Here is a 16,185-nt window from a genome sequence, read left to right on the forward strand (position 1 = left end):
TCAACCTTGGAGCGTATATATATATATGTTGAAAGGCACCGTACATGGACGGCGTCAACAATCAACTAATAGCTCGTGAATGACCACGACCATGATCTTCATCTCCACAAATAACCAGTCTTTCGATGAATCTTGTATTGACAAGTGGAGAGGATGTTTCTATATGCATATGGCCATCTGGTTGGCCTTTGTCATTCACGAGCTATTAGTTGTTTGTTGACGCCGTCCATGTACACGGTGCCTTTCAACATATATATATGCGCTCCAAGGTTGAGATATTCTATCTGCTTCCATAGCTTAGATGGTAGAGCACTCGTCCGGCGAGCGAGAGACCGGGGTTCGTGTCCCCGTGGGGTCAGTGATGAATTTTCTTCCTTGTAATCTTCATCTCCACAAATAACCAGTCTTTCGATGAATCTTGTATTGACAAGTGGAGAGGACGTTTCCATATAGACTAAAAGCGTGTTCGATAGTCACGCAAAATCCAAATTTTCATTAAGCGCTCGAAGTTCTTCAAACGTGTTGCAGTCATATGTAAACGAGACAGATGTTTCGCAGCCGTACCAAAACGCGTGTCTGAAAAAAAGGTGTTAAACAAACGTCTGAAATCGAAACTTTCCGCGGTCATGTGAAGTAACAGATGTTTTACAGACACACAAAAACAATATATAAGTGTTGGATAGTCTAAAAAAAACAATTGTCAAAAAGTCTCAAACGTCAAACAAAAACATGTTTTACAGACATACCAATGAAAACCAGATGTTTTACAAGAAAATTTAGCTTTAAAATTACTCGGGCATTTTATGCTAATCATTCTAAATACATTTATGAATTTCACTAAAGCCAATTCTTTTGGGTTTTTACTCTCTGAGACACACACACTTCTCATTAACACTATACACGAAGCATGTATGGTATTAACGGTCTCTAAAACGATTGCTAAATCAATTTTAATTGATTGTAGCTAATTAAGAAACCCATACGAGATGAAATATTTGCATGATCTAGTATTTTTATGAATCGCACTTTTTACACGGTTTTTCCGATACTGATCATGATCAAATCGATTTCTTTCTTCGAATATTTCTCGGATAATTTCGATAACAATAATAAATTGATTCCGACATTAGGTTAACAACAAACGATTAAACCCGAAAAAAAAAAATTACATCTTAAGAAAATTACGAAGCGTCTCTCTTATCACTGTCATAAGTGATTACGCAGTCGACACAGAGAGAGAGAGAGAGAGAGCGAAACCATTACGCACAACACGCATCTTGACTACCCAATATCTGCAATCAAATTAGATGGCCAATTGTGTCAACTGCACCACCGCCTCCTTTTTAACAGCTCGGTCGTCGATGTTAAGGAATCATCACTTAATGGCCCCTAAATTGCTCATTAATGAGTTTCAGTCTCTCCCCGATCTCCACTCTCCCGGCACGTTCCTCCTCCTCCCGAGTCGATTAGGTCGTTACGAGTTTTAGGATGATTCTGATGGAGGAAGAATCGGAGTTGGCGAATTCTGGGGAAGTTGGTGGAATTCTTTTTCGACGAGTCTCGGTTTGTACGGTTTACGGACCAACAACAATTCACCGCCATGCAATTCACCGCTCGGAAAATTTACCGACCAACAATTAATTCATCGGCAGAAAATTCACCGCTGGGAAAATTCACCGACAACAATTCACTGCTAGGAAAATTTACCGACCAATAATTAATTCATCGGCAGAAAATGCACCGCTTTAAAAATTCACCGCCACGCAATTCACTGTTAGGAAAATTTGCCGACCAACAATTAATTGATCGGCAGAAAATGCACCGCTGGGAAAATTCACCACCAACAACAATTCACTGCTGGTAAAATTCACCGGCAACAATTCACTGCTAGAAAAATTTACCGACCAACAATTAATTCATCGGCAGAAAATTCACCGACGACAGTTCATCGGCAGAAAATTCACCGACAACAATTCACCGCCATGCAATTCACCCGCTAGGAAAATTTACCAACCAACAATTAATTCATCGACAGAAAATACACCGCTGGGAAAATTCGCCGACAACAGTTCGACACGAGTCAGTGAAAGCCAGTAAGTGAGCGAGGAATGACCGATTCAGTGAATCTGTAAACTATACAATAGTTAGTGAGTGACAGGGTTGCCGTTGGTTAGTGAGCGAGTGAGCGTCCCGCAGCTATAGAGTAAGTGATATGAGATGAGCGACCCAGCGGCAGACTGAAGGATCTAGTGATTCAGTTCATGACACAGAGAGAGCGATCTAGTTGGTGTGCACGTGAGTGGTCTAGAGAGTGAGTGACGTATAATGAGCGACCAAACTTTCTCATGTAGAAATATCAGTGAAAATATTATTTTTCCTTCGATTTATTTACCATTTTTACCTCATATTGCGTATGCTATCCTGTGCCAGAACAAAATTTCGTTAGTCTCTGATATTTAGTTTTTTTTACAAATTTTTAAAGAAAACGCATTAAAAAACAGCTGATCAATGAAATTGAATAAAATTTGATTCATAATAAACTGTTCGGTTCATAAAATGACGAACAAAATTTATCCCTTCATAAATACTATATAAAAAAATTTAAAATTTTTCAAAAAAATTTAAAATTTAATTTTGAATAAGATTGTGAGTCGATCAAAATCTCAATCATTTTCATAATTTTATGAGCGCCGAACAGTTTTCTTTATTTCGAATCAATTTTTATTCAGTTTTATCGCTTTCATGCAATTTTATCACGCGTGCAAGTCGTTTTCGATGCATTTTTTGAAAATTTTGTGAAAAGAAATTTAAGTTTTGGAGATATATACGGTATATGTAAAATTTTGCACTGGCATAGGATAGCATACGCAATCAAATATATGTGGGAAATTTTTTCAAATAAATTAGAGTGTATGCATAAAAATAACATTTTTAATAATTTTCACCGTGTTTAAAGATAGGAGGTTCCCCCTCCCCTCAATTCAAATTTCACCGTGAAAATTTCTTTTCCGGTAAAATGAAGAGAAACAAAACTAATTCCGAATATTTCCAAATTTTTTGGATTTTAAGCCCAAATAAAAAAAAATTCAATTTTGACGTTTGCAATAATTTTCGTTTCCGGAGAAAATTTTTTTTCCTCTTTTTTACTGATAAAATTTTTCTTCCTCTTTTTTTACTGATAAAATTTTTTTTCCTCTTTTTTTACTGATAAAAAATTTTTTCCTCTTTTTTACTGATAAAATTTTTTTTCCTATTTTTTACTGATAAAAAATTTTTTCCTCTTTTTTTACTGATAAAACTTTTTTTCCTCTTTTTTACTGATAAAATTTTTTTTCCTCTCTTTTACTGATAAAAAAATTTTTCCTCTTTTTTTACTGATAAAATTTTTTTTCCTCTTTTTTACTGATAAATTTTTTTTCCTCTTTTTTTACTGATAAAAAAATTTTTCCTCTTTTTTACTGATAAAAAAATTTTTCCTCTTTTTTACTGATAAATTTTCTTTTTTTTTCTGAAATTTGTGAAACGAACCGTAAAATTTCGGAAATTTTTGGATGCGCGATATAAGAAAAGCTTGTCATTTTTCCGGTCTATGATTAAGAATTCCGTTTTTTTAGCTGTGAGGCCGTTCAAGTCACGTCAGCAAAACTCTGACTCCCCTTTCCCATGGCCCCCACAAGGGGGGGGGGGTGCTGACAGGACTCTGGCCCGGGACAGTTCTCATCCTTTTTTGCTTTTTCACGCTGTAAATTCACTACATAAGGGGCCCGTGAAAAGTTGGACAGGAGGCCCGCAAAAGATTCCCCTGGGGACCCCGCTTCCGGATGCGGGGCCATGCCCCTCCCCCACCCTTGTCAGCAAATTTCGTCAGCACTCCCCCCTTCTAACGCATATTGGTATCGGACACGTATACGGGTGGACACAAGTGCCTCTATGCGCCCCCCCCCCCTTCCTCCGATGATGAAAAAAAACTTTTTATGCAAAAAAATATTTGCAAGCAAATTTAAATTTCGGATGAAAATACCTTTAAATGCTATTATGATAGATTTCTGTTAATTCCAATGCTATTTGAACGCTATTAAGAACAGAAAATTTCTCTTTAAGGGAAGCTCATCGCGACCCACCCTCCAAGTCATGTATGCTAAACCTATGGCCCACGGACTAAATGTGGCCCTCGGGTTTATCTGATGTGCCCCCCCCCCCCAAACCTAATTTTATAGAAAATGAACTGAACAGCGCCTTTACAGATCGCTTAAGTGACCCGTGGTACAATTTCAGAGAGTTTAAACGGCCCGTGGCACAGTTTCAGAGAATTTTAAGCGGCCCGTGTGGCACATTAGATCATTCGAGGAGGCCCGCGACACATTCACAGATCAATTGAGCGGCCCACGGCAGTGTTCCAGAACACTCAAGCGGTCTGTAGCACATTTAGAGATCACTTATGTGGCATAGTTTTGGAGCACTTAAGCGGCCCGCACAGTGCTGTTCTACATCACTCAAGTTACCCGCGCTACATTCCCAGATTAATTAAGTGATCCGTGGCATACTTATAAATCATTCGATTAACGCGCGTCACAGTTCCAGAGCACTTAAGGGGCCCGCTACACATTTCTGGAACACTTGAGTGGCCCCCGACACACTTCCAGCTCACACAAAAGATCAGCGGGACATTTAGAGATCACCAAAGTGGTTCTATAGAGGACTTATCAATACGAAGAATGTTAGTTCGTTCGGGTGCCCACAAAAAATAGGGAAAGGTTTTCTCGTTTTTGGTACACCCAGTAAGATGCCATTAAGAATACCTCATATTTTGATATAGGGTGGTTGATGACGTAAGCATCATTCAAAACGCCCCCCCCCTTGTCATCAAAAGTCAGAAAACCCGGAAATTCGCCCCCCTCATCGATGCTAACGTAATACTTGAATGACCCCTGTCGAAAAAGTCACCGACTGTAAATCATAAACCTTCAAAAACTTTACACTTAACGAAATATTGGATGAAAAATGAATAAAAACAGCAAAAATAGCCGAAATAAAAACTGTTTGCAGGGTTAGCATCGCTAAAAAGATAACGGGAATTTTTTTAAGAGGGGGGGGGGAAATAACTCAAAAAATAGCCGATAGGTGGCACTGACGTACACAAGTCGAAGAAAAGATACGCAAATAGCAAACAGAATGCCTCCAAATCGTTTATTACAGCATTATGTGTTCCACATGACCACTAACTACCCCAGGCAGCGGGATCCACACATTGCAGGCGAGTCACAAATCCAGCAACGGGTCCACATACACGTTTATAACGGTGAACTCGTTGTGGATTAGGAGCGCAAGTTCTTATAACCGTCTCATTCGCATATTTCCAACGATGTCGCTCGTACCAGCGCCACCTATCGGCAGGTTTTTTTCCTGTCCTGAAAAAATGTCCGTGAACTAGCGATGCTAACCCTGCGAACCGTTTCTTATTTTCGGTTATTTCTCCGGTTTCTATTCATTTTTAAAGTTTCTACGGACTTTTCGCACACCCTGTATTATGTCATCATAACATTCCCATATCGCTGCGTCTCAAATTTGTTCATCCCAATCCAACGTCCTTGGAACCAGGGCTGTATAATAATTTCTGTTTCGTCCCGTTGAAGTCGAGTTTGCCGCCTTGGTTCAGTGGGCGTGGTCTCGGAGCTACTGCGTGACGTCACTTATGTACTGCTTCAAGTGAGCGATCTGTTGTTCACGGTGTCGCCACAGAAATGCGCGCGCGGTATTTTTATAATATTTTTTATAATCTAGAACATAGTTTCCCAACCTTTTTTGTCCCATCGTCCCCTTCCTCAGAATTTTTTTTCTCCCAGCGCCCCCCAACGCAGTCTCACCCATAGATTCCTATGCTATACCCGTAGCTTCTACCGCCCCCCCCGGGGGGCGTTAACGCCCACGTTGGGAATCACTGATCTAGAACCTATGAAATGGATTATAAATTATTGGTGAGTAATAATGTCTTTGATATTAGCATTCAAAATTATGATAATAATAACAACTTCAGAGACATTTTATACCAGGATTTTTCTTTATATTTGGTTCCCATGATTTTAATGTTGTAGTTCTATTGGTCATAAAAATGTCCGGGGGGGGGGCATTCAAGTATTGCGTCAGCAGATTTTTAGCCATTTTTGGCCCCCGCCCCCCCCCCCCCCCCCACCTTGTCAGCAAAATTTCGTCAGCAGCTTAGGATATTTCATATCTTCAAAGAAAAGGCGGTTGGTGACGTAAGCATCATCCAAACCCCCCCCCCCTCCCGTCATCAAAAGTCAGCTAATCCGAAACCCCTCCCTCGATGATGACTAACGATGATGCTGGCACGAGCAGGGAAAATGGACTACTTACTGATGTCACAAGCAGAGTGCGGAGGCCCTCTATCTCTAGGAGGTGCTGGTTAGGGTCGTTCCGGAGATGAAAGCTCGAGATCAGTTCAGAATTTGGTGCACCGAAAAGCTGCACATCTATCATCTCTCTGCATTCTGTCAAAATCGGTGTGTGGTCCTTAATTTCACGCCGAGGAAAGTGTGGGTCTATTTTTTTTTTCAATTTTAAGAAACAGTGGATGGGAAACTAACTGTACGGGGACATTACCTTGTAATTCATCGTACTGTCGGATAAAAATGAACGTTTTTGCTTTCTTTTTTTTTGCAACAGAATGGAGCAACCCAGCACCTCCTAGAGACAGAAGGCCTCCGCACGCTGCTTGTGACGTCAGTAAGTAGTCCATTTTGCCTCAGAATATTCAGGGAAAAAAATTCCCTTCTCGTGCCAGTATTATTTATTAATTCAATATTGGTTGTCCGAGGCTCATCGTTGTGAAAAAGAATCGTTCGGAAAAAAATGATCGGGATCAGAATTGGCGATTTTTATGCCCCACATCCAATCACTATGCGGTATTTGTGAGCCAATCAGGAAGATTCTACGCCAAAATAAGAAAAAACGAAATAGGATGCTGTGTTTCAAAATATGGCAAACTTGCTAGGTAGTCTGAATGGCGTTTTATGGCAAACAGTGCAGAGGTCTTCTATCTCTAGGAGGTGCAATGAGACAATGGATTTACTGCACACATTTTTGGATGACCGCCTTATTTCAAAAGGATTGCGGCCACCAAGATCACCGGATCCTGGAAAAAAATCCCCTGGGATTTTTTTTTTCTTGTGAGGACACCTGAAGACAAACGCATAAGAATAATCCCCATTTCATTGATTAACTAAAGAAAAACATTTCAAACGCACATTGAAAAAGTTGAGTGCCCTGAGAAGAGCGGCCAGAATTCTGGCCTGCATTGGCGCAAAAAAATAAAATATGTTAGAACGGGTTGCGTGACTTTTGGATCACCCTGTATTAGGAGCATCCTGAAAAATCACGCTAGGGCTTACTTTCGGGGTGGAAACATGGTATCTACCACATCTCTACAAGTTGTGTTTTCAGACACAAATTATTGAGCAATAATAAATACTCTCTTCGACCATTTTCTACCTGCGGACTGGTGAAATGGTTGGGAAAAAAAAATTCGCGGACCGGCGGAAATCACAGAGAAATAATTTAAATAATTTGTGGGACTGCGATGAAAAAAGGAGGAATGAATGGGGGAACTGATTCGCGGCCTTTCTGACATCCACGACGAAAGTTTTGCGGCCCGCCTGGAAACGGCATTTTGTGTAGTAAATCTAAAATTATGTGTAGCTGCTACATGAATTTTTTGGGTGAACTTTTTTTTCACGCAACGGCAGAAAATTCTCACGGACCACCACCGATTCGCGGTTCAGCTGTTGAAGAACTCTGCTCTATCGGATTCTCTAGGTACCGAGTCCCAGGAAAAACCTATTCAAATATCGAGTCCCAATATCAAACCCTTTGATTACGGAGTCAATGATATAATATTCTTGAAATAGTGAGCCCTGATATAATATTAATGAAATAGTGAGCCCTGATATAATATTCTTGAAATAGTGAGCCCTGATATAATATTCTTGAAATAGTGAGCCCTGATATAATATTCTTGAAATAGTGAGCCCTGATATATCCGATAATTTAAACATCGAATCGTTGAAGGATTCAACATATATCGAATCGTTGAAGGATTCAGAAAACATCGAATCGTTGAAGGATTCAGAAAATATCGAATCGTTGAAGGATTCAGAAAATATGAAATCGTTGAAGGATTAAGCAAGCACCGAATCGTTGAAGGATTCAGAAAATATGAAATCGTTGAAGGATTAAGCAAGCACCGAATCGTTGAAGGATTCAGAAAATACCGAATCGTTGAAGGATTCAGAAAATATCGAATCGTTGAAGGATTCAGAAAATATCGAATCGTTGAAGGATTCAGAAAATATCGAATCGTTGAAGGATTCAGCAAATATTGAATCGTTGTAAGGTCCTTCGAATCGTTGAAGGATTCAGCAAATATTGAATCGTTGTAAGGTCCTTCGAATCGTTGAAGGATTCAGCAAATATTGAATCGTTGTAAGATCCTTCAAACCTTTAAGGATCCTCCAAAAATTGAAGAATATTGTAAGATCCATCAAGCATTGTGCCCTAATATGACATTCTTTAAATATTGAATCATTGTAGTATAATTCAAACAATGAAGAATCATTTTAGGATAATTCAAACAATGAAGAATCATTTTAGGATAATTCAAACAATGAAGAATCATTTTAGGATAACTCAAACAATGAAGAATCATTTTAGGATAATTCAAACAATGAAGAATCATTTTAGGATAATTCAAACAATGAAGAATCATTTTAGGATAATTCAAACAATGAAGAATCATTTTAGGATAATTCAAACAATGAAGAATCATTTTAGGATAATTCAAACAATGAAGAATCGTTGTAAGATCTCTTAAACATTGTGCTCTAATATGAGATTCTTTAAATTCGGAATCATTATAGAATCTTTAAATTCTGAATCATTATAGAATCTTTAAAAAACTAATCACTGCAAGATTGTTTAAATATAGTTTCAGAAACTGAATCGTTGTAGGATAGACTCTTACTGAGACTGGTAGAATCTTTACCGAGTCGTTCTAATATTCAGTATTGACCTTTTACTCTGAAATAAATGCCTCATCGTAACATTTCTTTCTTTCCATAATAATAACGCGTATGAACAGTGCATGACAGGAACAACGTATCAAACGTGATCATCATAATATGACTGAACGAACTTGAGCTGATTCATGAGAAAATCCAGATAATAATGAAAAAAATAATGAATATCAAGAAATGGGAGAAACGTTTGTATATATATACGAATATAAATCAATTAAACATTATAACACGACTTCCAAAATAATCTCTTTTTTTTGTGGAAAAAAAATGCCAAGGAAAACCTACCGAAAATTAAAAAATCCGCTTATAACAATTTGGTTTGCTGTAAAACAATCAACATGAACATGAGCAGTCATTTCGTCATTTTCGATTCAGACACACTGATATCACGATAAACTCTTGAAACGCCTTCACCGGATCAATCGCGCGATAATCTTAAAATATTACAACAAAATTGTATAATAAAATGATAAAGACTTACCTCGATAGTCCAAAGAAAATAACTGATCCAATTTAATGTATCCAATTAATAATCCAAAAGCTTTGAGAGAGAGAGAGAGAGTGTGTGTGTCCCATGCCATTCATCCGTCATCATCAACGAAACTCAATCAAATCCCGTTACAACAACAACCAAAATAACACAGGTGGGTAACAAATTGAAACCGTTCCGCTCTGCGCGTAACGGCGGACTTTTCTGAGATGGCTTGGAAAATGTGTCGGGTAGATTTCCCCCCCCCCTTGCTTTTCCCCATCACAGCAGGGAAAGATAGCTCAGCGCCCTCTGGCGGTGGAAGTTCGAACGAACTCTCTTGAGGTGTGGGGGAGGGGAACGGATGGAAGCGTGTGATTGGACGACGGGGGAAGGCATCGAAAACTTTTTCTTCGGGGTTAAGATAAGGAAGTTCCGGTGTTGATTGTTTTGGGGAAATTAGTCGGCAATGTGGAACTGATAACCTAGCAAGTGCCAGATGTTTCATAGTTGTCTTGTGCCTGTGCTTCTCTAAAACCAGATGTTTCATAGTCGTACAAAGAAGTTTTTTTACAGTCTCTCATATAAATCATATGTTTATTGAACGATGAAATTGAAACTGGTGGTCGTATAAGAAATCCAGATGTTTTACACTCACAAGTGTTTCATATAAACGAGATGTTTATGTAATTTTTGAAATTCAAATGTTTGGTAACAACCTGATGTTTTACACTTGCAGGTGTTTCATATGAACCAGATGTTTTTACATTTTTTGAAATTAAAATGTTTGGTAGTCATAATAAGAAGCGGATATTTTACACTCGCAGGTGTTTCATACAAAAATGAAATTTATTTATTTATTTATTCACATCTCAACAGGCAAGAATTGCCCAATTACAGAGATGGACAAGAGAAGCGAAATACAAAACACAAATACACAAGGTGAATAAAACAAAGTGCAAAAAAACAAACACGAGTAGAACAGTGATTAAAAATACGATACTGAGAAATACATACGGAAAAGCATAATAACATGAACATTCAATACTCACATATAACTTTTAAGAAATTCTCTTATAGTGAAATTAAACATATATCGGGTTTCACGTCGCACTGATTATCTATATTGCACATCTCAAAAAATAGGGGACCGTCGTAAAATATTTGTAACGGGTTTAAGCAGGCGAAAATTCCGCCGAACAGGCCTATTTCCAATCGGCACAGAAAAATCAACAAGTTGAAGAAGATCACAGTCATCAATTATATTGTTGACAACTATATACAAAAAGCGAAGGTAACTTCTTCGGCATTCCAATGATCGATGAATATGCGAGTTTGGAGTCAAAGAAAACACCAAGGTCTTTGGTTACAGAAACACGACCGATTTAGACTGCATCAATGGTGTAGTCAAATTCGGTCGATGACAGTTTTCTTCTATAGCTGACGACATGGTATTTACGAACATTGAGCTGGAAGAAATCAGCCCGACACCAATCATGGAGAGACTTCAGGTCTTTTTGTAGAGCCATGAAATGTTCCAGACTCCCAACCTCGCGATAAACTTTCACTTCATCAGCATACATCATACTTAGATGCACTTAAGCACTGAGGAAGGTCATTCACGAATATTAAGAAAAGCAATGGTCCAAGATTCGAACCCTGGGGAACACCTGATCCACTGACATACTTTGTTGAAATTTTGACACGTTATGAAATACAACTTGGGATGTTCTCAAATTTAAATAGCTGGTGAACCGCATGACAGAGTTCTCGGACACATTGAGAGAACGGAGTTTATAAAGTAGTGTCTGGTGATTTATTTTGTCGAAAGCCTTAGTGAAATCCGTGTAAATGACATCTGTTTACTTGTTGGCGTCGATTGACTTAGCAAGATCGTGAGTGAGATGAACAAGATTTGTTTCAGTAGAGCGATTCGGCAAAAACCCATGTTGAGACGGAGATAATTCCAGACGGATATGGTTGTACAATTTGCAATATGCGATGAGCTCGAAGAATTTAGGGACGGCGTATGAAAAAGAAACGGGTCTATAGTTGTTGAATGTTGATGAAATTTTTGAAATTCAAGTGTTTTGTGGTCTTATTAAAGAACCAGACGTTTTACACTAGTAGGTGTTTCAAAAAACGATATGCTTATGGAACTTTTGAAATTGTAACGTTTAGTAATTAAAAACACGGATGTTTTACACTCACAGGTGTTTCACATAAGCGAGGTGCTTATGAAACTTTTGAAATTCAAACGCTTGGTCTTATCAAAGAACCAGGTGTTTTACAGTCACACAAACACTTCTAAAGTTCCCCAGAGGAATTTTTACGAGGTGCATGTGCGTTTAAGTAGTAGCAGTCAGACAAAACCTGAGTTTGATAGTCTGAAAATGAAACAGGTATTATTCGAAAGCCTGAAATTCAAAATTTGGTTTTGATATAGAATGTTTTATCCGGTCATACCGGATGGTTTATACCCGCATAAAAAGGTGTTCGCGTATTAATGAGATATTTATAAAACGCTTAAAATTATAGTATTTTATAGTCAGCCTATCAAACAAAACGTGTATTTGATAGGCTGCCATAAATCAGATGTTTTTGAATTTCCTATAAATTGAGAAGTTTATAAAACGTTTGAGAGTCGCAGGATTTTTTTGGCTTTTCAATCGATCAATAAAACTACTATCTCGTAAAAGCTAGACGTTTCATAGTTTTCAAGCATCTGTGGTATCATAAAAACCAGATGTTTTACAGCCGCACGGTAAAGCTTTTTTTTTTAAGTCTCATATAAAGCAAATAATACTCACTCTCTGAACGAAGAAATTTAACTTTTGATGGTCATATAGGACATGAAAACCAGAAACGCCTCCACGTTATTAAGATCATATAAGACAGGCATCCAGAGTGAAGTACCGTTGTGAGGCTGTTGCTCGCCGCAGAGAGCAACAGCCCTACAACATTACAATTATTCATTCATTACACTTCACTCACTATGAGTTGAGGAAAAAACTCAGTTTAAAAAATTCATTGCAGATGGCTGCACTTCACAAACAAACATTACACAGAAACAAAATTCACGGAAGTTTCACTATACGCACACTCACACACACATTCCAACATGTACCAATTCGTTAGAAGTTCCGCAGAGGAATGTGGGCGAGTTGCATGTCTGGTTTAGTAGTAGTAATCATCATAGTAAAGAACCCAGATTTCTTACTGCCATACAAAACATGTGTTTGATAGTTTGACGTAAACCAGATGATTTTAGATCTCGTATTAACTTGATCTTTATTCAAAACGTTTGATAGTCACCAAGTTTTTCTGGCTGTAAATTGGTCAATGCAACTTACGATCTCGAAAATGTTTCGTAGTTGTCGAGCGTCTGTGGTAACAAAAAAAACAACAACAACAACAGATTTTTCATAGTCTCATAAAAGCCAGACGTTTATTGGACGATGAAATTCAAACTTTGTTGGTCAAATAACAGAACCAGATGTTTTACACTCGCAAAATAATGTTTCGCGGTCTCGTACAAACGAGATGTTTATGAAATACGAAATTTGAAGTATAGCCATAAAAATAATAATAATTATAACTTATAATAATAATTAGCCTTATTCGTTCTTGACTTTTTTTGAGTGTTATTAGCAAAGTTATCTACTCTTCTATAGTCATAATAATTCCCCCAGAGGAATGTTTACAACTGTCTCTATGGCAGAAGGTCCCGCGGGGAACTCGTGACGTCACTGAAAAAGGTCATCACACTTATACCAACGCCTACTAAAGAACAAGGCCTCCACACGAAGCTTGTGGCGTCACTGAAGTAGGCCATCTCACCTATAGCCATTGGATATGCTACAAAAAGGGTTAAGATGGCGTATGCGTCGGCTTGCTATATCCAATGGCTATAGGTGAGATGGTCTACTTCAGTTACGTCACAAGCTTTGTGTGGAGGTCTTGTTCTCTAGTACAGTGTTTTTCAACCGCTGGGCTGCGGCCCGGATACCGTGCCCTGACATCATTCATACCGGGCGGCGAATGATCAGCCGTTTCATTTTTCCTAATTCATTTTCCGTTTTGTCTTGCGTTTGACTGAGCCTTCCACTCACAAATATGAATGAAAACGGACCAAGGGCATGCGAAGGTTGAGAATCACTACCCTAGTACGTGTTGAATATAGCCATTGGATATAGCAGGCCGACGCATGCCCCATCAAACCCGGCAAACCGTTTTTTATTTCAGTTCCCGGGTGTGTCTGGAAATTTTATTAAATATCTTCAGGGTCATAAATAAAAATATTACATATACAGGGTGGGCAAAAAGTCCGTAGAAACTTTAAAAATTCATAAAAACCGGGAAAATAACCGAAACAAAAAACGGTTTGCAGGGTTTGCATCACTAGGTCACAGGAGACAGGAAAAAAAAAATAACTTAAAAAACAGCCGATACGCGGCGCCGACTTACACAAGTCAAAAAAAAGATACGCAAATAACGAACAGAATGCCTCCAAATCGTTTACTACAGTAGCATGTGTTCCACCACCACAGGGGATAACACATTGCAGGCGAGTCACAAATCCAGCAACGGCCAGAGTGCAACAGGTCCACATATACGGTTTACAACGGTGAACTGGTTGTGAATTAGGAGCGCAAGTTCTTATAACCGTCTCATTTGCATATTTCCACCGAAGTCGCTCGTACCAGCACCACCTATCGGCTGTTTTTGAGGTTGTGACCTAGCGATACTAACCCTGCAAACCGTTTTTATTTCGGTTATTTTTCCGCTTTTATTTTTAAAGTTTCTACTGACTTTTTACCCACACTGTAGATTGTACATATAGATTAACACATAATCAATGTTCGTCAATGGACGGATCATAATGTACGGTGGGGCTGGCGGGGGGTGGAAATCAACTATAAAATCTACATCATAATCTTCCGAAAGTTCTTGATTCAATCCGAAGATGAACGCTCTAGCGTCCGTATGCTCTAAACAGCGTCTCCCTTGACACACTTTTGGGAAACGCCTGAAATTCAAAATTTGTTTCCCCATACGGGAATCCCCCCAGATGTTTTATACACTTGCGTGAAAAACATCTAATAATAATCGCAAAAGTTACATGTTTCATACTTGTCAAGCGTCTGTGGCAGCATAAAAAACCAGGTGTTTTATACGGACACCCTGTCTACGAAAACCCAATGAGAAAGTTATATTTCTGTCTCTCATGAGGCCAGCAGAAAAAATTCCAGGTGGTTCCATTCAAAGTTCCCCTTCAGAAGCATAGCAAGGAGTGGTTTTCTGGAAGCATAGCAAGGAGAGGAGCGTCAAGCATCGATGGGGGAGGACGGGAGGTTCCGATTTGCTGACTTTTGATGACGGGGAAAGGAGAGACAGTGGGGGGGGGGGTTTGAATGATGCTTGTATATATATCATCAACCAACCTTTATGAAAATACGAACTATTCTTAAATGGCATCCTTACTGAGTGTGCCAACAAAACGAGAAAAACCTTTTCCTAGTATGTGAGCACCTGAACTAACATTCTCCCTATTGATAAGTCTCCAACAGAGCCACTTCAGTAACCTCTAAATGTTTCGTGGACCCTTCAAGTGCTCTGGAAACGTGTCCAGGCCGCTTACAACAGAAACGGCGACGTGGCCGCAGAAAAAAATTGCTACCGCGGGGAGTTCCCTCCATCGAAGGGTTAGCGCACCAACCTCTCGATGAGTATAAAAAAAAAAAAAAAAAAAACAAGCCTGCCGTTCGGAATCGGCAATAAATTGTAGGTGCCGGGGTCGTCTAATTAGCCCTCGTGTGCAGAAAAATGACCTTGGTGCGACAAAAAATGATCAATGATTTTCAACTTTTTACTGATATCATCTCAAGCATGGAAATTAATGTCTCCGTATTGTCTTTTGATATTCAACTGCATCAATTCATATAGTTTAGGTTGTTTCAAAATCAATTACGGGTCCGTAAAGTACATCGAAGAAATTCCACAGCTTTAATTGAGCATTTTTTGAAACAGAAACAGGCAGATGGAAGTTCAAGAGGCAGGGGGAATCGTTAATACTGTTATGGAGAATGGGAAAAATGGAAGGTGTAGTGTTATTATTTTTGTGGTTATTATTTATTATACTCATTCTTCATATATACACACACACACCCGTAAATACTCCCTATTCATATGTGGCCCACACGTAAAAACAAACACTACAAGAAATCGAATTCAAGATCTCAGAACTAACTCTCAACTCATAATTTCAGCAGAAAATTCGAATTTCATCAAATTCCAGATTTCTATCATGACCGTGTTTCGACATGAAACTTTGCTTGCTCTCCCTTCCCTGGTCCCTTCTCCTCCTCCTCCTCCCCCCCCCCCCCCGGGGTGAGTCACCATTTTCGCGCGTTTTCATCGAGAGGAGCATGACGTGGCTATCTGGTGACCCCTCCGCCTCCAATCGGAAGGCCGGAAAGTTGAAGGTCCAGAGAAGAGTTGACGAAGACGAGGTTTCTTTTTTTTGGGGGGACTGAGAGATGTTGAGGTAGGACTTGACTCCTGAAGCTGCGTGGCCCCTCTCGCCACCTACTCCCCCGTAAGTCCGGACAATCCTCCTGTCCA

At 39.1% G+C, this 16,185-nt stretch overlaps 1 long non-coding RNA gene across 1 annotated transcript in view; it reads right to left on the bottom strand.

The window, feature by feature from the left end:
- LOC149070757 (uncharacterized) overlaps positions 1-9,788 on the bottom strand; it is a 500,755-nt gene extending 490,967 nt beyond the window's left edge. Inside the window, exon 1 of the long non-coding RNA XR_016194986.1 lies at positions 9,574-9,788. This is a non-coding gene — a long non-coding RNA (uncharacterized LOC149070757). The remainder of the gene's footprint in view (positions 1-9,573) is intronic.
- Positions 9,789-16,185: the final 6,397 nt, after the last annotated feature.

This window comes from Pholcus phalangioides, unplaced genomic scaffold (assembly GCF_987345545.1).
Source record: "Pholcus phalangioides strain wild (caught in Gottingen) unplaced genomic scaffold, Ppha-v1.0 ptg000020l_1, whole genome shotgun sequence".
Classification (NCBI taxonomy): Eukaryota; Metazoa; Arthropoda; class Arachnida; order Araneae; family Pholcidae; genus Pholcus; species Pholcus phalangioides.